We start from the raw sequence: 23606 nt of genomic DNA, 5'->3' as shown, positions 1-23606 counted from the left end.
CATTGATTTGTTAAAAAATGTATTACTCTTCATTTTTACGTGGGGAGACGGATATATTGTCTTAGCAATTTTGTCACTCATAATTTCGACGACACAGGTTATTTGTATTATTGATTGGACATGGTAAACATTGTATATACAAATAAATACTTCTACAGTTATTTAGTAATGTTACCAATCTTAATACTGTGAGACATGGAAAACTGCTTATGTATTATACATACAATACATATAAACTATTTCACAGGTAGTTAAAAATACAGTACTCTACAATAATGTATTGAATTTGATAGTAATAGTATGCACTATTTAACGCATGTCTTCCAGTGCTTATTCTGTACTTCTATTGTTAACCACAATAAACATTCAGTATGCCTTAAATTATTATACTGCATAGGCTTCACTCGTTTTATGCGGAAGATGCGTTCCAAAAAAAGGCGCAGAGCGAAACCACACGAGACTGCTACCTTGCCGATTTGCGCACACAATACACAAACAATGTTTACCACGTCCGATCACATAACCGCATATGAGTGAAATCAAACCGAAGCCGCATAAAGCGAGTGAAACGTGTTCTATTAAAAAAATAATCTATGCTTCGAGTGTCCTGGCTGGCTTGCTGGCTGGGCTCCTTTCCACCCCAGCAGAAACTCTGTTGTTGTTAGTGACTGCCGGCCATTGTCTCCAAACTAGCTGAGTACTTGGCGAAATGGATTTTCAACGTAACATATTAACATTGAATTGAACATTCGAAAGAATGGATTACGATACTAAAGAGGTGGGTGTAATGAATTCAGAAGACGGAGACACTGTTTATTTAAAATTGCTCTCACTTTTCAATTTGTGCTCCTAGTAATGTAATTATTTAACCATAATATTACGTAAACTCTAGAGAATATAATAATAAAAAACCTAAATACATGCCATTGCCATTCTATCACATAAAAAAGCAGATTACGTTTAGTTTCCCGAGTGCAGAATTGTGAGAAGAGTTAAAATGACAGCTATTTCTTAATTTCCATTGCAGAATGCGGTAACGGGCTCTCTATTGGTTTTTCGATCGTAATTATTTGCTCATGCTGTAACTTAAAATGTGGTGTTCAAACACCATATGTTATTATTGGTAACATTACTGTATTGTGTTTTGTAGGCTATTCATGATAGAGGTTTTTGGGTTAGATCGCGTAAATATATAAATGTGTCGTTGAAACCCGCCACCACCCGACACAGCCAACTAGTAAGGGTTGTCACGTAAACAAAACATGCCAATTCGTCACTTGTGTTGGAGAGTCAAGCCACAACATTTACTAGAGAGCCAAGCCACAACATTTACTGTGTGGCTTAGCTCTCCAACACACCGGTGTGCTGTACTAGTGACGAATTAGCATGTTCTGTTTACGTGACAACCCTTACTAGTTGGTTGTGTCGGGTGGTGGCGGGTTTTAACGACACATTTATATATTTACGCGATCTAACCCAAAAACCCCTACCATGGATGATATTGGTCGCGAAGGCCTACTTGTTAAATTGTAGGCTATTATAAATACAGTAAGTGCAGATTATTTTTGTTACAGTACTGAAAGATTACGTGCTTGCTTGTTTTTTACTTGAATAGCAAACCATACTTGTCACATCACTTCCACTTATATTAACAGTTCATTCAAATTATACCATTTGAATTTATAAATCACATTTTCTAATTAGCTAGTATGAATTGTTTACATGTCTATCTTTAATTTATATTGCTACTGTATGACAAATTTTTGTTAATCCTTTTTTATTCATAATGGAAAATATTAATTCCACTGAATAGGTATTGATTTTAACATGTAATACTACTTGTCAAATGTTTAAATTCATATTACATGTTTACAGCAAAGGCATGTCACATTTAATCTATTTTCATTTCGTGCAGTTCACGTTCAATGACTTGTACGGTTCATGGAATCACTCACGTATCATTTACATGCAGTGCCTATGCACATATCTTGGTGGTGGTGCTTGTCAACGTTTGTACAGTACCACTGGCCCGTACTGGTGGTCAGTAGCTTGTTTACACAACACGTTAAATGTGTGCTTTATCCTTTCTGTGCTTGTTTCATGCCCGTGTTCTGCCATTCCCTTGACTCAATAAGGAAAGCCCATGTTATAATTGGTGGATCCAAGCCAAGACCTCTGGTACCCATTTATCCATGCCTTCTCCAGAAACGGTCATGCTATTACTGTGACCCCCGTGACCATAATTCACTAAACCAAAACATGATCGAGCGCAAGCGCATAATAACACTTGGCAAGAAAAATCTCTCGTAGATTTTCTCTGTAAATAACTTTAATTTTTTTTTAAACATTGCACCGTGCCTGCAATTAATGTACATTTAAAATGGACGCAATAAGTTAAAAGTTATCTGGCAGCATTTATACTTTGCATGGTTAATGCATGCAGGCCACGGAATGCGGTAAACAATGACAACGCTGTGCGAAACTACGTCAGCCCCCGAGGTAGCAGCGTGTATGCTCCGTAGCGTGGTGTGTTCTGGATTGTACGGCTCCGTGAGGGTCGGGCCAGTTTTCGCCACGTGTTCTTCAAAAGAGGTTAGCAAAGGTTGATTCACTATACAAATTGTCATCTCACGTTAAGGTAAATGCACGTACTTTTTTTCCCAAGCGTAATCACCTTCGATTATTGATAGAAGGTATAAATATAAAAAAATATAAAGTGTATTCAAATGATTAATTATCCAAAGACGGCTATTGTCCGAGCAAATGACGCTCCAAGATTGATGTCTTGTACTGTACATATTGTTTTATTTGTATTCCATATTGGATTGGTGATCAACATGAATAGCAGGTTGTCTTTGGTTGTTTCAGGGCTAAGCTATATTATGAGCAGTGCAACAAAAATTCAGAATCAAATTCTTTATTTTTACTGGAGGAATACGATGAGCTATGAAGCTCTTTTTCATAGATGTCCTGTAGAACACCTTCAACCTGCACTGGCCAGCAGTGTGAAGTATGGTTATATAACCCTCACAAACCACATGGTATGGGGAAGCAAGCAGTGGAAACCTCTAATTTAAGGAAAAACAGATGACACGGTTGAATAGACGACAACCACAGTGACAGGTTAACGTACAAAGATTTATATAATTTTCTCGTAATTTTTTTGTGATTCAAATTTAAGGTTAAAGTATGTTTCATTGTTGAAGTACAGGGTCCCCTCAGATATGTTGCAATGAGCTTTCTCTGCATCCTATTTGCAAAGTACACAGTAATACACGAGCTAAATAGATGTTTTATTTACACCACTCCCCACCACTCAGCCTCACCTATATGAATTCCCAATTAAAGTGCCTGTTTTGGCCAGACACTAGGCCACTTTGGGTATGGAAAGTGGGTGAGAGTGACGATGGCTTTTGGTATTTTGTACTTATTTCGCATAATGCGCAGCTAGCCATGCGAATTGGAGGTGTGGGAAAGGACAACATCCTAAATCCAAAAAAAGCTTTTGTAAAGAAATTAGTTTTCAATCTAAATTTAAAAGTCCATATCTGCAGTGGATTCCTAATATCGGAAGGAAGAGCGTTCCAGACGGCGGCAGAAGCGCATCTTAAAGCACGTAATACAGTGACCAGCTTTGTTTGATGGTTAGCCAAAAGCTGCTGCTGTGACAATGACCAGAGTTTGCATGATGGGTAGATAGATTGAACCACTGGAACTAAGATCTGTAATTTGTGGCAACATGATGGGCTGAGCATTTCACTGTTCTGGGTACTCTTTAAGACTCATGGAAACATTTAACGGGTCAGAACAGTGAGAATCAATTGCTGACCTTGTGCACTTTTTGTCAAAAAAATGCATTTTACATAAATGTCAAATATAATATCAAAAGTGCATAAATCTGTTTATGCACATTGTGGGAGAGCCACTATCATCGTATTAGAGTACTTGCAGGTATTTATTTACTTATGGCGAAGCATTACGTGGACAACAACATTATTTACCTCATGCTATTTTTATTTCCTAATGTTTTTATTCTATTCAGTGCTTAAACAATAAATAATATATATTTTCCCCGAGTATTGGAGCACAAGGTAAATCAATGTTCGGGTTTTTTCTCATGTATCTAATTTGGGTTCAAATGTATTTAGCATCTGGCAGAAAATCACATTCTAAGGTTACTTCTTGGAAAATACAACATGCTGCACTCGTTTATTCAAATTTTTAACCTTAATTAGGCTATTGTTAGGTTTAGGCTCATATAAGCCTCGTAATTAAATAAGATTCACTCGAATTCACCCTCTTATGTAAATAAGAAATTGGGCCAATTAAAAGCCAAAATGGAGATGTCCCACAATGAGTGTGGTTGTTGACACTGGTGAACATGCCTTATGCCACTGACACTGTAAACTGACATTACCTTGGGCTAAGCATTACGGTCCGATATGTTTAAAATGCAATTTTTCTCACTTGGCATTTTTTTAGCGCCCAAAAACATCTTGCTTCATTTTACTATTCTTAGAAATCCACATTAACTTTAAAGTATGTATTTTTATTAAATGTATTTTTGCAAACACAAATGCAATTCTGATTGAAGTATGTTTATTACATATCTGGATAACAGGATTTATAGTATACAGTGTGTTCTACAATGTTCAACACGGCAGAAATTATATTGTAGATTCCGTTCTCAGATCAAAACTTTATTGGTTCACAATTAAGAAGGAAATTACACCACGCATTGCAATTTCACCATTACCGTCTTATCATGTGACAAATAATTAGCAACACATTTTAGTTTGTATGGGACAGCAAACACTTATTAAAACTAATGTTGCCTCAGAATTGATTATTGCACGATTTTATTTTTCTGTTACTCATTTAAAATGCCCTTTTCATTGTAAGGATGTCATTGTTAAATAATGGTTTGTACAGCACTAGAGCTAAATAGGTGTCCATAAATGGATTAATGACAACTTTCCTGGGTTGTATAACAGCCGCTTTCTCCATGGCAATACCTCACTTTGCATTTGCTATGTTTAGTACTGTATAGTGTCATATGAAGTTAATTTATAGTGTGCATTACCATGGCCTACTGAGCAATGCCCACTTTTTAATGTGGGTGTGTTATGCAATTTTTTCATGTCTATAGTTTTGCTTTCAGTGTTTTATTTCTACTTGGTTTTATATTATTTTGTTCTCAGATTTTATGTACATATTGTGCTTTTGTCAGTTTAACACGTAGGCTTTCACGACCAATATCATCCCTAATAGAGGTTTTTGGGTTAGATTGCGTAAATGTATAAATGTGTCGTTGAAACCCGCCACCACCCAACACAGTCAACTGGTAAGGGTTGTCATGTAAACAGAACATGGCAATTCGTCACTAGTACAGCACACCTGTGTGTTGGAGAGCCAAGCCACAACATTTACAAACTGAGTACAACGTTTCGCCAGTAATTACCACTAGCTTCATCAGGCAACAGCCAGATTTGTGGAGAAGTCTTACTGTTTCGTTCCTTATATAGAGGCGTAGATGTGTTGACCACCCTTTCTGCGCTCTTGCACAATGTGGGGGGGGGGGGGATGGATTACTGAGGCAACGTTCATTATGCATGTGCATTATGCGAGCCCTTTGAACTTGTCCTTCCTGTCTATTGTGTTTATTAAAATAGCTCTACCAACGGTAATCCTTATTGAAGTACGCTGCCGTTTGTAGGCATGCATTTAAATAATGTATTATTTGATAATTCACTTCCACGCAGCACTAATTGAAAGAAATCAAAATAACTTTAACCGTTCGGATAGCTACCGTCTTAGTGCTGCGTGGAAGCGAATAATCAAATAATACATTATTTAAATGCATGTCTACAGACGACAGCGTACTTCTATTGTGGTTGTGCTTTTGTCTGTTCAATATCATGCATTACAGAATTATATCCAATAATTTTAATTTTAATGTGAATGAACATTGTCATCTGGTCTGTTTTGGTTTATTAGCTTGTCAAATTTTGAGATTCTGAGGATTCAAATCGGTACAGTTGCATAGGTTTTGGTTGACTTATATTATTCGTATGCATACTTCACTGCTCTACAGCCAAAACAGTTTATCAAAGCGGTAGCACTGTTGATCAACACCTTATGTAATCAAAATACAGTGCAGTAGTTGAACCTTGTTGAGTTAATTATGTCAAAGTAACTGAAGTCCTGCAATTACTTGCTCACACCACTTGATGGATCGATGTGTCTCCACTGGAGGGAGCTCTCGAGATTTGTTTAGAGGCTCTGGCCTTCTCTTCCATGCTGGCCAGACATCTTGGATGAGGTTGGAGTACCTAACTACGTGACCTGCTGATAAACCGACTGATGTACCCATTTATATTTCTGGGTGGATAGAGGTTGGGGGGATTTAAGAAACTTGCTCCGTTGTTTTAGCTTCTGCACAGGAAGATCGAATCGACCGGTCTACCTCTGAATTGCAAGTCCATTGGTATAACCTATGCACCACGGCATAATGCCATCAAGTTATTTACGAGCAGAAAAAAATGTCTGCAGCATCAACTGAGATGTTTATGTTCAACAAAAAATTATGTGAGTTACAATATGGCTTTTTTTATGAAACCGAATAATAACAGTGCTATATTGTGAAACTATTTTCTTTCATGATATTGCAATTAAATTGGCCTTAAGATAGTGTTTTCGCTGGATTATTTGTCTAATTATTGACTTCGTCGCATGCCTTTTTTATAGAAATGTGTGATGTCATACCAAATTCTCAGTATCCACATATTTAATTTTCTGTCAACCCATGTGACATCCTGATTACCAATTTCGGTTTGATTTAGCTAAAAATTGCATCGTTCATGGGGCATAACCTTGGTACTCTTGTGCAATATTTTTTGTTCCAGATTTTTCCACCTGATGGCAGATATATCACATGTACATTTTGGCAGTGCCCTTGCACAACTGCACATTGGATGAACAGTGAACTGTTGATGTTATTTGTGCTTACAGTGTAAAAACAAAAAAGTTATGTATCGAAGAGTGAAATTGCAGTATACTGACAACTGTATGAATCATGGCGACAGTTGCAGTCAGGACATGGACATGTTTGTGATGACAATAGGACTGGCTCTGAATAACAAGTGAGTGGGAATTAAGGATATGTCAGTAGTAGAGAGATACATGTGTGAACAGTTTATTTGTCCATGATGAGTAGATTTTTTTTTTAACTGGGCATTTACAGGAGCTGGGTATATACCAAATTAACAGTACCACACAATATTGGCCTGGTAAACATAATATCTAGGGTTTATTCTGTTGCTCAGAAAGTCATATTTGGTATCTTTAGGATTTTAAGAGTTCTGTTTGCATGACCCTCGGAGCCAGAAAAAGGCACCTTTGGAACTAAGGTTCCACTGTTAAGGTGTTTGTATCAGATGGACTCGGGCACCTGCAAAGTCATTGATACGGCAATGAAACAAACAGCCAGACTAAGGTACTGTCAGAATATTTTGGTTAAATTTGTAATGCTCAATGCAAAATAAGTGAAAATGAAGCACATAAAGAAATTGTATTTCCAAACATTGTTTAAGCAAGTTTCAAGAGTGGCATAGCCATGAGTTTGCATGTATTTTGCAAGCATATAATAATACAACACATATCCAGTTACCACCACGGTGTTGTTCGACATCAATGAACACAAAGCTGCTTTGTTTTTATGAATTTAGTGCGGTGATTCCTGTGTGTTGTGTTGGTATCCTGGGCAACAATAGGCAAACTGTCCCAGACAATTAACAGTGACATTTTACTCGAATTTTAAACAATTCCCATGAAGCATGCTCAAAGACGATGTGGCGGTTCTTTCTCTTTCTTTACTCAACGCGATAATTTCATAAACACTGCAGTTTAAACACTCTACACGGACCAAGCAGTTTAGTTGGCAGTTATTATTGTTTAATTAATTACTCCCAAACAAAAACAATTGCTTGGTAACTTGACAAAATACCATATTGTTTTTGAACTCCCTTGAACTGTGTATGCACTGGTTGCAGTGGAGTGCTTTTCTTGTCTGTTTGAACGAACATGCGTGTTTTGACTGTGTGAAACACCATAAATAGTACGCACTCCATTAACCCTTTGAAACTAACCTAATTGAGGCTACTATGCATATTTTAGAAAAGCAGTACATTCTGTTCAAGTTGAAAGGAACTTGGCAGTACCTGTCTTTGACAGTCTTTGTGATTCAATATATGTTTGGTTGTTGCTAATATCCCCATAAACCATCCTCCATTGACCTCTGCAACCCAGCCAGATGATGGGCTGATTTGACCCCAAACAGTTTTTTTGTTATTGGTAAATTAGTTCTAAATATATATACTAACTCTCAGTGTACAATAATCCCTATATCGCACCAGTGTTTGATCACAGGAAAGTCGGAAATGCTTTGATAATTATTAATCCATACACATTTTTACTTGTAAATTGTCAAAAACATTGTTCAAGAAAGAACACCCCTACGCCGCCACTGCCTGGGATCCCTTGTACTGCTGCCATTATCAACTCGCACAACTTTGAATCGCGTGGGCCGCTCTGTGACTGGAAACACGTTATCTTGGCTCCTGTGCATGCGTCCTTCAGTCTTTTATTGCCGTGTATAGAGAGCAAAAGCTGAGATCAAGGCTGCACTCAACATTTTTTAAATTAGTTTTACCTTAGGTTGTTCTGTGGGCTCAGTGGGGATCTTTATACAGCAGCAATCCCGTGGTCTAGCAGAATTGTTCAGTCAAAAACTCATGGCCTTACTGCCTGCGTTTTTTTGTTGTTAAAATGGCTTCTGATTCTAGACTTGACGTTTTCGTGACTGCAAGGATCCATACTCTTTGGTTCTTTCAGTAAAGTCACTTAGATGAAAAAAAATAAAAATAAAAAAATAAAAAATAACCTATTTTTTTTTCATCTACGTGACTATACCGAAAGAACCAAAGAGTATGGCTTCTGATTATTCCTGGGTATGGAATCGTGTCTTGATTTTAGTGCTCATGTTATTAAGAAGGTTGTTAGAAGCTATATATGAAGTACTGTACAATACCATTTGAGTATATCGTCAACTGTATGTATATACACACACACATGATGTACTTAGACTGGTTGGAAGATTCGTGCAGGAAAGGTCAACGCAAAGTTGACTTGTAGTGTATAACAGTGACACTTCCGATTAAGCATGCCTTCATCCAGTGTACTAAAACTATAAACAATGTGCTGTGATTTGCATTGCAGAATGTGTATTGTTTCTAGTCAGCAGATTTGCATTGAATTCATGAGGAACGTGTAGCCTTCATTGTGTTTGACATGGCTATCCCTTTTAAACAATTCCAGGGGCAGACAAGCAAGGATGTGGGCTTTCCTTGCTGGACAGATGGCACCTATCTGATCGTACTGATATCTTAAACCCAAGTAGAGCCTTTCTAGAGAACTACATGCAATGTAGTAGTTCCATTGACATTAAAGGTTCTTACCTCTTTAACTTTCTTTCTTTAACTCATGTATAGACATACAATTTCCAAAAAACATTCCAATCTTCTCTCCCTGTTTGCAAAGAATGAAGGCTCTCACCTGACTCACATAACCAGCCCACAGTTCCGGCCCACAACTTCTACGCATCAGCACCGATTGCTTAACATGAAAACAGATGGGACCCAATTATGTTAAGTGTATGGGTGAGTGCTCACAGGATTAATTGAAGCCACCTTCCTTACCACAGGCAGCAATGCACAAACTGTGTTTTAGAGCGATGCATTTGTAGACAATTCTATTGCCTTTTTAATGCATTCCATCATCTTTATTTAAAAATTAAGTTGCATGTTTGTCATGATGATGGTTTGCCAAAGTAAACATTATTTTTTTCTTTATATTTTATTTACTAACAATTGGCATCCTGTGATGTTCCTAACCCTTCTAATTTAAATGATTTGCACAAGAACAAAAGGTATACTATTGTGATGTCCATATTGCATACACTTTATATGCGGAACGTATAGATAAATGCCATCAGCAATTTGAACCGATGAAACTGTTGTATAAAGCTATTAAAAACCACACGTTATCTCATAAGCATCCCTTGTGGATATACCAAGAAAAAAGCATTGTAGTTTTAGATTAATGCCAAAAAAAAAACTCTCAAGACATTTTGGTGAACTAAGCACATAATATAACAACTCTAACACGTTTCTTTTACAAAACATGCGTATTCGCAATAAAATATTAATTGTGAATCTAATATTAATGTAGGCTCTCTGAAATGTGAAGGCAAAAGTAGAGGCCGTGAGATGTTCGCAAGGGGCCTATCCTTAAATGGAATTCTTAAGAATAAGTAATGACCAGTAATGTCTACAATGTTTCATTTATTGAAAGCTTGCTCATTGTACAACAATCACATGAATAAATGTATTATTTAAGAAACTATTAAAAGTGCTTGTGTTTAATATCTGGAATGGCACTTGCCAAGTCAAATCATGATTATTAATTTATATTGTAATGTAATGTTTAGTCGGAATCAGAAAGTTGTATTGAATAATGTACTGTGCTTTGCCTCCTAAATTAAAATAACACAATTGGTGTCCCATCATTGCATTAGGAAGCTGTTATTTATTTGACCATATTCTTGGGTCTTTCGATAAAGACTTTCGGTAAAGACTTTACCGAAAGACCCAAGAATATGAATTCCTGCAGTCACGAAAGCTTTAAGTCAAGATTTATTTGACCATTTACAGTCAATTTGGCAAATAAAATGTCGGTATAAATGGTTAATATGATTTTTCAGGTAGAACACTTTTCATTGTCTTACATTTTCCATGAAGTAGATGAAAAACGTAACTTTACACATTGAAAAATATGATACTATTACATAATTTTTTAAAAAAAATTTACTTCGTTACTTTTTTCAAGCAGGTTTAATTTTTTTTATAGATGTTATTCTTGTGGGCATAAAACCTGCTCAAACTAAATATTTTCTGAACATGTTTTGCTATTACCGTTGTGAATATTTTACGTGATATAATGTATCATGTCTTGAATTGAAAATTTGCAACAAGCAACTTGAAAATGTAAATATTCACATCCATAGCATAAGTTTAATCATTCGTTTCATTGGAATGCATGGCAAATCTGTCTAATTCGCTGTTTATCAATAAAATATAAATTCTCAGCTGCAACACACTAGAACGCCATTATGTAATTTGACAACAGCTGTGTAGAACATTTGGTTGACACTGGCAGTCAAAAAGGAATGCGCCTGTGAGGATATTCACCACAGAAAGAGCTATGAAGTTAACATTTTGCCTCCGTGGGATGCTGACGTCTGTTGTATATTTGGAGTTTGCATGTCTCTTTCCTTGTCACCTGGATTTTTCTCCGGGTCCTCCAGTTTTTCCCTTCACATTTAGAATCAACATGTGTTTAGAATATTTAGCTGTTATAAATTTCCACGTGATAAGGCACTTGGTTGAGCTATCATTTGTGGTCATTCCACTTCTGAAAAAGCTATATATCTCAATGGTTCTTACCTTGTAAAATAACAGTTTAGTTTTTAGTAAGTGTGCAGGAGGTTGTTGGATTGTTGCTTTGCCAAACATGCAGGATAGCGACTGCCTTGGGAGGCCTTCGTCCATCAGTGCATTGATCATGGCTAATGATCTTTGAGACACCAGTTTTACTGTTTTCTTAAAAAAACAGTATAAACCAATTGCTTGAATTAATCAAATAATGCGTACATGTAGTTGTTAAGCTGAAACTTTTGACTCGTTTTTCTTTCCCTGATCGTCGATTATTAATGAGTTTTTAGTGAGCCTTTTAAATATTACATAAGAGAATTCATAAAATATAAAAAATATATATATATAAAATCTGATATGTAAAAAAAATCTTGCTATTTGTGTCATTTCGAGATATCTGATTGATGCTGCTGTGTTTCGGATGATGCTTTGTTTAGACATTTGAGAATCACTTCGAGAACATAATTTATAGTACTCCAGCAGAAAGATATGTATCTTGTTCCAAGTGTAGTGAGTCCAACTGAGCCGCAGATGTTGTCTTGGGAGCAACACTATTTATTCCACCAACTCAACATAACATAACACAAGCTACACTTGGGTGTTGAATGCCCATCTAGTCATGCTACGGCAGAACTAGACACGATTTGCTATCCCGGCCCGGACCACAAGCTGGGTCCTGGACCGCGTTGCTCGAGGCTTTTTTAACCGGACATGGATCTTCTTCATCAGCAACCCAAAGAACCCCGAGCCCCTCATGGGGTCCTCGTTATATCGGGCTGGGGCTGGCTCCGCCCCTCGCCCCGCCCACCTTCTAGATCTCTCGAGCTCTTTCCCGAAGGCTCCCCGAGAGCTCTTTTATACCACGTGACCGGCCAGCGGCTCGCATCCACTGGTGACCCCCCTCCAATATCATCCGGTCACGTGTCGGCAGGTCAACCAGCGTATCATGCCCCAACGTAACCCTGGCTGGCTGACGCTCCCTCACCGGGAGCCCGCACCGCACACTGTACGTGGTGCCTCCTTGCTGACCAGCGCTCACCCAGGCCCCGCGAGGGCTGTAACTACACCCAGTAAGCGGGCTATACATAATGCCAACACATTATCCGACGTGACTTCGTAAGCCCGGCACCACACAGTGACATTCACAGTCACTACACAAGTATGAAGAAAATAAGATGTAAATGAAACGTAGCACAGATGATTATTTTGTATAGTTTGCGGAGCGCAAAGATGAATATGCTGATGTAATATTTCGTGGTCCTTTAAAAAGGACTGGAATCTCTTACATTTCCTCATTTAATTGAATAACATCATTCTGCATTTGAATGCTTGTAGGAATATGTACGTATACTTTTTTGTCAATTTTAACTCGATGTTTCAACTAGATGTTTTATAAACCTTTTATTTAGCTTTAACTTATTGTATGGTACTGATTTAACCTAAAAATATATATTTCAGTACAAGTAATTTTAAACCGCATTGTTTGTGATCATATAGGCATTTACAGTCATACCTCATTTAATGCGGTTGGTACGATCCCATGGCAGGGCAAAGAACAGATTAGGGTACACCGTGTACCGTATTGTTTTGCGTACTGTGTCATCACTCGGCTGCGCAGCTTCAAGTAGTCAACCACACAGAAACCGCGTTGTGTGACGTGTTCCCTAATTGAGGAACCGTGTTATAGCGAAAATGTGTCGTATGAAAACACGTTTGAGCGAGGACATACCGTAGGTGTGAAGTGATAGCAAAATTCAGTCATGTTTTTTGTCCACGTGTGGTTGTTATTTATTGATTTAAATTAATTCAGTATTTTTTCACACTTGTAGAAAGGTGTGGAGGTGATGGTTTTGGCTTCTAATGCATGACATACAATTACAAAGTTGGGGAAAATAGTTGCTTGCCATCGTGATATAGCAAATATTCATTCAGTAGCCAAGCACTCCCTGAAGCATTATATAATTACTCAAAAAGAATGCTAATGGTGGCTAATTATCCATGTCATCCCTGGGTTACTCCCCTTCATGCCTGGTGAACATTCTAGACAACATCACAATGGGTGATATGCATGCAGGCATTTCAGGGAGGCTAAATTGCAATAGGCTGCTAAGTAGATTTCTCTAAAGTCCTCGTGAAATTGATTAATTAAATGCATTCATCACACTCAACATCTCAACCTGACATTGTGTAGCGCTAGATTTTCAAAAGCCATTTGCAAAGGGCATAGTCGACAGACTAGTACATATTGAATGTGCTCATTTCACAGTGTTATTCCAGCTTGTTATGTACGCATTATTTGGCCTTTTTGTTTCATCTGATGAATAATGTATATGGTAATGTGCATACATATCACGCATTTTTTCAGTATTTAACTGGTTTAATGTTTTTTTAATGTTTTATGTTATTGGCCAAACCTTTGTTCTTACGTCATGTTTTTTTGTTGAATCTCATGCCAACAACATAGATTTCAATCAGAAGCTACTATGAAGCCAATATTGCCTATCCATACTATTGAAGTGTCTCCATGCAACACTAGTTGAGAGTTGTAGATGACCTTGCAGGCAGTGACCGTGTTTAAAGCAAGGCACGTCATCCAGTCGTACGTCTTGGCCAAATATATTAAATAAACAAATTAATGAATGGAACGAATGGATTAATGAACTCGTATATCATGTAAACGAACACCATCAAAGCTGTTCATGCGTTGTTGAACTTTACTTGTTTTTAAAATGTAAATAGTTTTATTAATATGTTTTGGGTATGTGTTCTTATGTTAGGTAATTAGAAATTGAGTGTATATTGCCGCAACAGGACAATATGAATTTGTCATTAAATAGGTGCGTCACGCCAACCTGCGACTGTTGCGCAGCGCCTCGTGTGAATTTGCTTGCAGCCCCGTGGCCCTATTTCCACTACATATCTGATAAACAGCAGCTTACGAAGGCTTCATTACTTAAGGTGCATGTGTCACGCGACGCAAGCACGCAACCCTGCCACGAACTAAACGGCAATGAATTCTAGCTAATTAAGAGCCTCTACGGTTGTGTAACGGGCCCCGCTTGTTTTTTGGTCTTCCCTCCTGCCAGGTTTGGCTCTTGCGAGGAATCTAATGACTGCTGCAGGGCCGTCTGCTGCTGGGGCCATCGGAGCGACAGGCGCGCAGCCCTCTGGCTTTTGAGAGTTGTTAGGGGCCTCTTCTCCCAACTCACCTGCTGGCACGTCAGCCCCATGCGACCAGCAGGTTCTACGAAGTAGAGGTGAGCGGGAGGTGTGGCGCTAATGAGGCGAGGTCTTTAGAGAATAATTTTGCGTTCGCGTGGGGGCCTTTTGCTCTCTGCCACAGGTCACGCCAACAAGCATTGGGATGTAGTTTTTTATTTATGGCACAGAAGCGCCGGCAGAAGATCGCTTAATATGCAATTAATCCTTTGTGTCATTGGCCCTGTATGTGTCTCCAAATGCATGTTAGCTTGGGTTATCCAGAGATATTGACTTTTTGTAAATATAATAAAGGTTCCCTCAACATGTGCTTAACTGTCCAAATTGTCTGGTATTTTTAATTTACATTGGGGGCTTAAGTGTGCTTTATTTTTCTTTCGTTACATTGTCAGCTTCATATAGTGAATGAGCTTCATTGTGTTCATTCACTGACTGTCCTTCAGTATTGCAGCCCAACTGAATGCAGAGTGCTTGCATAGTGAATCACGTACTGTTTAACATTACACACGTGCTGTAACATTAAAATTATATTATCTAATTATATATTGCCTGCTAAAATAACAATGGGTAGATCTAAAAGAGCATTCTCAACTATATTGATGTATTATTTTTGTTTATTTTGCTTGTGCACCACTGCCAAAGCAACAGCATCAAATGATTTGTGTGGATATATTTGATTGGTGCCAAAGATTGTTGAAACATTTTTGTTTTGGCATTCGTCTGTTTACAACGAAGAAAGTTAATGCTCACACGCGAATGTTGTGACCACGTGATGTAATTCATGAAAAGTGGATATCACTTGAACATTTTATAACCATTATTTGTTTCTATTTGCACAGAATTGTTTGTTGTATTTTAATGTGCAATTGCCTTTAGTCTTTCTTTGAAATGTTATCTTTACATTGGTGAAATGCATGTGGCTAATTTTCCATCCACTGACCAAAATAAGCATCCGTTTTACAACTCACAATTATCCACCATAATGAAGGCGACAACATCTGCTTCCGACTAGACCTATGACCGATTAATTTCTTTTTCCGTCCATTTTCTATCAACCCAGCTGCTTTATGGGGATGTTCTCAACACCGTCATGAGTATAAGAAATATATGAATACGATTATTTGAGCATGTTTCATTAATGAACACTTTATAGTATTCCTCTGATTTAATTAGCCCTTTTAACTACTTTGCATTTATTGAATCTTCAACTTACTGTAGAGACTCATCCCAAAGTTGTACTAAGACAAACACAAACCGCAACATCAAATTAACATTATGTTCTGTTAGGGTTCATGTGGCTCTAATCCATAGTTTCATTCATGCAATGCACGATTTGAAAAGGGCTTTAATTGGACAGGCTGCCCTCCGAGACTGGTCCATGTGGAAAATATTACAATACTTGTGTAATTTCCCATCATATGAAGGGTTAATAGAATTTCATTTAATGAAAAAGATAAAAAATTAAAGATTGTATTGAATTTATTTAATCGAAAATGTATCCGTAAATCACCTTTATCATAGCGTTCGAAGACCTGTTTGATTTACCTTACTATCAGGAAGTAAACGAAATGTTTCAATAAAAAAATGGTTTCCAAACTTAAATTTTTTCTCAACTGTCAGAGTGAATAAAACAATTCAAACAGGTGTTTCTCGAGTTATGTTTGTTGCAAATGTGCAATTGTTGTAGGAAAAGTATCGACTTACTGGATTCTGTATTGATGTGAATACAAAAACAATAAACTATTTATAACCGAAATGACAGGTTGTTCACTAATTTTCACACATTTTTGCAAAAAATGTGAGGTCGCTTTTGCCAAAATGAATTTGCACTCGGTAACAATAACTTACTGGTTTTTGAATTCATATGAATTAGACAAAAGTTACTATTATTGATAGGAAGGGGAGAGGTCAATGTTAATTAATTTTCACAATTTTTCACTCTGTGTGAGCTAAAGAGATCAAAGTGAATCTCTGCTGAATTCAAATTTAAAGTGATTCCACTTCTTGATTGGAATTCATATTCGCTGTTCAAAAACAACTGTTACACAATTTAACTGACTAGATTATAATTATTATTTGTTATTATTATTCTGTAACGGCATGCAAAACGAAAAGATAAAATACATATACAGGAGCGCACATGACTTTTATTAAAAGCGGTGCTGGTATATTTTTGGAGATAATTGATTATTCTTGTAAAAAAACACTAATAATTAGTAACAATTTTACTAAGCCTTTCATGAAAAACTAAAAAAACAAATTGCATGAAAATCCACGTAGCCTATCCGGCGTTACGCACATAGTGTCAGGTGTTAGACACAGATCACCAAAACTATATATTTTTTACTCTAACCTATAAAAGGAATTTTTTGTCTGTGTGGCTGATACTTGCGAGGTATTTCGCTCACGAACCGTGGGGTTTTTTGTTTAAAAAAAAATACCCAGGTAGCACGCCATAAGCCGCGTGGTGAGCCAGCGCTATTTGCGTCTGTCACCTTTAAAGTAGTTTAATTAGCGATTTAGTGCTGTATTTGGTTATTTACTTATTAAAGTTGCGCCTCCGAGCGCGCCAAAGCATGCAGTTGCGCATGCGCGGCCCTACCAAGTCACACGCATTCCGTGAGGGGGAATTTCAGTAAAATGTTTCAGATTCATTTATTTGGTATAGCCCTGTGAGCCATTCGGCTCTTGAATCGGGTGCAACCGCAACAAACAAAAACATGAACAAGAAAACATCTTAAAGTGACTATGCGCAAACAGAAAATCCAGGAAAAAACCGCAAAGTCTTCCCGAAAAAAAGCACCATACACCAATGCTGTGCAAAAATCCCAGTGGGATGCAAGTGAAACAACAACAAACACAAGACAACTTAGATTAAAGCCATCATTCTAACTCCGTACTACAACAAACAAACATGGCCAAACCAAAATAACTTTTCTAAATCACCAAAATAAAACCATAAGCAATGTAACAGTGATCATAGGAACTGTGACCGAAATTTCACAGTAAACGACATAAACAACATGTACCACCAAACCCTGTAGCCACTGTACAAGACAAGGCAGATTTACAGCTCCCTTAGAACATTTATTAAAATTACTGTTCACTCATTGCTATTACTGCTATTCAATATTAAATGATTTAAACTTGTATATATTTTTTAATGCACCACTCGGCACGCGTGCTGGAGCCTACCAACTCACACACGTTTGGACGGGGGAGGGAATTCTCATTCGTGTGGACACTGCACAACGTAAGACTCACATTATTACAGCTCCCTTAAAACATTTATAAAGATTCCTGTTGACTCATTACTGTTATTTTATAGGTTAGATGCTACACATTAACCAATGTTTTATGATAGTTAATCGAAGTAACACGATTTTTCTCCCTGAGTAGTAAGTACTCTAAAATTGGTTTACAAAATGGTTATTCCCCACAAACTTGCTTTAGCGCCCATGTCTTTTTGTGAGGCAATGACACAAATGCACACATTTTCTCTTTGAAAATAGGTACATTTCTAAATATCACTGTCCTGCTCACAAAAACAAGTTTTAGGGGAAGAATAGCCTTGTTCTGTACTCTTGAGGCATAAGCAGCCACCTAATATCACTTACTGCACAGGGGCAAAACAAATATACTGATTACTATTACATCTTCATTCTCACATTGACACGTGCCCCCTCAGTACGGGGGTTGAGCAGTGACGGTATACCAATTACGCTTTATTGGTGCACATCTGCCTATCATCACAGCAAGGATTAATTGATTTATTATTCGTTGACTTTCATTTTTTTTGCCGGTTTTGCTCGCGGAAAATGTACTAAAATGGCGGAACACCCTCGTCGCCGCTCTTAATTACTTATTATATACACGTGCATTTCCCCTCTCCCTTCTTTCGCTAAAGTCACATAGATAGAAAACTATTATTTAAAAAGTTAGTAAATGTAAAAGTAATAGTGTGTGGTGTTCGTCGATGTGTGCGTGTGAGTCCATATATGTGTGTGCGTGGTGTGTGTGCGTCGATGTGTTTGTGTAAGTCCATGTATGTGTGTGTGAGTTCCATGCGTGTGTGTGCCTGGGTATTTTGTACCATCGGGCACTCCATTCCCACAACTCCTAATCGGTGATGGGGCAGTTGTGGAGAGAGTGGAGAGTTTCCCATCCCTGGGCAGTGTGCTCATGGCCGGCTCCGATTTAACAGCAGAGGTCTCACTCCGAATCAGTCGAGCGGCATTATCTGTCGCTCCGCACGAAGCTTCGGGTCTTCTTGGCCACAGTCATTCCCTCCCTTCTCTACGCTTGCGAAACGTGGACCCCCCTAATGGAACATCTCTGCCGGTTAGAAACATTTAGGCTGGCCTGCCTACGATTAATCCCGGGTTTAACCAGGCTGGATTGTGTGAGGAGCTCACAAATCCTCGACAGATCTGGACAAAGTCCCATCGGTGAGCTCCTCCGGCAGGCAAAGCTGTGTTGGCTGGGCCATGTAGCCCGCATGCCCAATCACCGTATGCCCAAACAGCTTTTGTTCGGCCGGATCGAGGGGGCTAAATGGGCGCGGCAAGGGCTAGAGAAGAGATGGAGTGATGTGGTACAGGAGGATGTGGAGCTGAGTGGACTTGCCGATGACTGGTACCAGCGGTGTCAAGATCGGCCTCTGTGGAGGAGGCTCGTGAAAGACGTTACTGGGCGGTTGGAGGCAGTCGCCCTCCAACAACAACAGAGGGTGGAGGAGCGATGCTCACAACAACGAGCGGAGCGCCGGGTGGCTAAAGCACAGCAAGTTGGCACAGTAGGGGGCACAGGAGGTGCATCAGCCAGTCATCTCAGTCATCTCAGTCATTTGACCTGTGGCACCTGGGTCTGCCCCGTGACCTCCTGCCAGCAGGCGTTCGACACTTTACGTGACCTCAAGGTGCACATAGCCTGGCACAAGCGTCGTTGTACGTAAGTCGCTGTGCGTGTAAGTCAATGTGTGTGTAAGTCGATTGTGTATCAGTCAATGTGTGCGAGTCGATATGTGTGTGTCAGTTGATGTGTGTGTATGTGGGTCCATGTCTGTGTGTAAGTCGATTTGTCTGTAAGTCGCTGTGTATGTGGGTGGCTCTATGTGCGTGTGTGAATCGGTGTGTGTGTGTGTGCGTCTATGTGTGTCAGTCCATGTATGTGTAAGTCCATATGTTTGTGTGTAGTTCGATGTGTGTGAGTCTGTATAAGTCCATATGTTTGTGTTCAAGTCAATGTGTGTGAGTCTATGTATGCATGTGTGCGTGTAAGTCGATGTGTGTGTGTGTAAGTTGATGTGTGTGTGTGGGTCGATGCGTTCGCCCGGGCAATGCCGGGTACTTCCCGCGAATAATTTCATACATTTGTGAAAGTTTCTTGTTTGTTATTGTGTAATCGTTTTATTCAGTTCAGTTTTCAGTTTCATTTATTAAGATTTGCCCTGTGAGCCATTCGGTTCTTGATTTGGGTGCAACCGCAACAAACAATAAAATTACAAGATACACCTAAAATTCATTGTACACAAATCTAAACATCACATACATAAACAATCAAATCCTACAGAAAAAGCACCACCCGTCCATGCTGCGTATAAAAAGTGCAAAAAATTCCATTTCGATGTTTGATCCCAATAAACATCATAATACAATACAGATCAAAATGTTGAGTATAAATCTATACTAAATAAAAAAAATCGGGCCAAACCAAGCCCCTTTAAAATTTACTAAAACAATGCTATATAAACAACGTAACACTTACAAAGACATATTTGGTTGAAACACTTTTAGGGCTACAAAGCTCATATGTTAACCCGTGCGTTTTTATTTAAACTAATTTCGCCATAGGTGGCCATCTCTTGAAGCCTTAACATGTGATAGTATTCAAGGATATATTAGCCCCTATTCCCACCCACATTATTTAGCACACATTCCTCTAAATATAACCCTCGTGCTTTACATCCATGACCACTGGAGTGGCCCATCTAGCCGCATTTTCTTCTCCCAACGTTTTAAGAGCCACGCTGCTCCATCGACTTGGCTCCTACCTGAAACATAATACTAGGTTTAGAGTTCACTTTGGTTAGGTTATGCTATCCCAAGCTAAAAATATTTTGCATGTTTTTTCTACCATCTTTTACGTCATGAAACTCCGCAATGAAATTGACTGCAGTAGGATATGCCATTGACTATGCTTCTCACTTCCAAGTTGACCCTGTGAGGTCACAATTAATCAGAGGAAGGCCTGGGTGAAAGTGTACAGTTCCCAAAGTAACAGGTACTACAAAGCCCACTAAAAGCCAGTCACACGACTTTGTTAGCGCTGCCTTAGTCTAATAAGGCTGCCATGGGAATCCAGTCTGAACCCACTTGTCCAGTGCGTGAACCTCATCAGCCTGCATTGCACCGCTCATGGGAATGTGGTGATCGTGTAGACATACTCTTCACGGGGAAAGACTGAAAATGATGATACTGTGAACATTAAGCATTGCTTGCATGTATGTAGAACTTATTTCTTACCATATATAGCCAACCTTGCTAATCAGAGATGCGATGAAAGGAGTTGTAAATAAATTAGTTTCCAATTGAGATTTGAAAGTGCATAGCTCCAGTGGCTTCCTAATATCGGAAGGAAGAGTGTTCCGGATGGCTACAGAAGCGCATCTGAAAGTGCACTATGCAATCTGTTCAATGGTTAGCCAAAAGCCGCTGCGAGGATGACCGTAGTTTGCGTGGATGACCGTAGTTTGCGTGATGGTTTTTGCTCCTTGGTGAGATCAGCAAGGTACTGTGGTTTATTTGTGGCAAGTACTTTGTGTAATGAGTGTGACCAAACATCAGTATCTGGGGCTACAAATTTCCCTTCATGAAATCAGAACCATTATTATTATCATCATCATCATCATTCTTTACCATATTCACTATTGCGAGGCAATTCCTCTAGCAATTATTTTCGAATCCCACAATTCAACTGTGAACGATTCCTGCAGAAATCACAATTGACTTATGGCTACATCCCATATTAAATTATACATTCACTTGAGTGGGATTATAACAGGGTTAGCATGTGGTAATACGATACTTAGATTCACCATGAGAATCGGTGATTATATTTTATATTGAGGAAATTCCTTTTTAATGAATAGGGATTTAATAGACGATTCCTAGGGTGTCAAACAAATCCCAATTCATTTAAATAGAATCCCTGCATCTACATTTATTTAATGAGTAGTCGCCTTAAGATCATCTCAGAAAATATATGTTTTTATTTGAATGGGAATGCAAGAATTGCCAATTATATAAATGGGGTTTCTCTTGATGAATCCTAAGTTGGTCGATCTCTTTCTTTGATTCACTACACGTGAATCAATGGTGACTCACGTGTAGTGAATCACTTCGGAGACACTAGTAGGAGGCACTCTCATTTATTCCAGCCATGACAGTCACAGGGGATAACTATATACTTGGTCAGGACAGCCGGCACACTGCCTGACCAACAACGCCGAGGAGGTGAAGACGAGGACGTAGCACGAGTTCCATTCCAGACGACAGCCCCGACCCAGAGTCGGGGCCTCCCTTTTATCCCCCCAGCGTGGCCTTGCTCCGCCCTCGGCCACGCCCCTTTCTGAAGGTTCTGGGCTTCAACTCACGTATCCTCTCTGTCACCTTTGCCCCGCATCCATTTCTCCGGCCTATCATGTGCCCTGCTAGCAGACTGGGCTGCTGCACCTTCAGATCCCCCTCTGCCAGCAACCAGCGCTACGCGCCCGAATGACCCGTTCTATGTCACTACACTTGCATCATGCAATTACTTGATATTCTGGTGGAAACTTCAAAGATTTCCGGAGAACACACTGGAAATTCCCCATAGACTATACTGTATCCTCATGATCCAATTAGGAATCATATTGAATTATTTTGGGCAAGGGACGTAATGGAATTTCTCAGCAGTAATTATATATCACCATCAATCATAAATGTCCTCATCTATATAAGTACTCTTTACAAAGTATAGGCTGGGTTTTTGGTGTCCTGGCAGGCCTTCAGGGAGTATTTTATTTATTAAGTGTGGCAAATCTCTCCGTTTTGTATGATGCCAACACACATTGGCATTCTGAAAAACACTGTCCAGGTGATTTTTCAAACCAACACATTTTAGAAGACTGCAAGTTTATTTCATTCTAGTTCTGCAACACAGTTATTCGCCTTGAATGCTGAGTAAACTTGAATCCTCAACTCTGATATCTTGCTACCAGGGCATTCCAAATAAAACAAATGACAAACTATAGCATTTTAATAGCCAGCAGTTTACTGCCACTCTCACAGTGCTCTGTTTTTCAATGGTTTCACTTAACTTGATTCCTCTGTCGTGGTCAAATCTTGTAATAAAAATTTCGTCCACTTCCCGTTGTCCAATGAATTCCACATTGTGCACACGTACTCAGATCCCGTGACAACGCATGCCTGTATCAATTTCGGCATCAATTATTCAATTAATTCGCTACTTTAAAGCAATTTACATTTTGTATGGACATCTTATTATGTATATATATTTGTGTAGGTCAAAAATGCCGCGGTCCCTAAACTGTGGAATCGGCTCGCACAAAAAGCAGACGCCACTTGTCTCAGGCGCCATTAGCATACTTCTCAAAGACCGTGAGTTAAACGAAGTTGTTAATAAAATCGTTGTTTAAAAAAAAACTTTTTAATGGAGTTTATTGTCTGACTTGCGTTTGTTCAAGGGGATGGGGGGGTGTAATTAACAGAGCAATACTATGAATGTTGTTAATACTTTATCCTTTAAAGTACATTTTATCCAAAGTATGTGTGGGTA

At 38.8% G+C, this 23606-nt stretch overlaps 1 protein-coding gene across 3 annotated transcripts in view; it reads left to right on the top strand.

Moving 5' to 3' along the window:
• Positions 1 to 23606, top strand: part of LOC144717848 (nuclear receptor coactivator 2-like) — a 96813-nt gene that overhangs the window by 1405 nt on the left and 71802 nt on the right. For all 3 annotated transcript variants that reach the window (XM_078593561.1, XM_078593562.1, XM_078593560.1), the window contains exon 2: positions 14636 to 14806. The gene's annotated coding sequence lies outside the window, so the exon portion shown is untranslated. The remainder of the gene's footprint in view (positions 1 to 14635; positions 14807 to 23606) is intronic.

Source organism: Lampetra planeri, chromosome 4, assembly GCF_965212315.1.
Source record: "Lampetra planeri chromosome 4, kcLamPlan1.2.h2, whole genome shotgun sequence".
NCBI classification, from domain to species: domain Eukaryota; kingdom Metazoa; phylum Chordata; class Hyperoartia; order Petromyzontiformes; family Petromyzontidae; genus Lampetra; species Lampetra planeri.
This window is presented reverse-complemented; position numbering and strand designations above follow the sequence as displayed.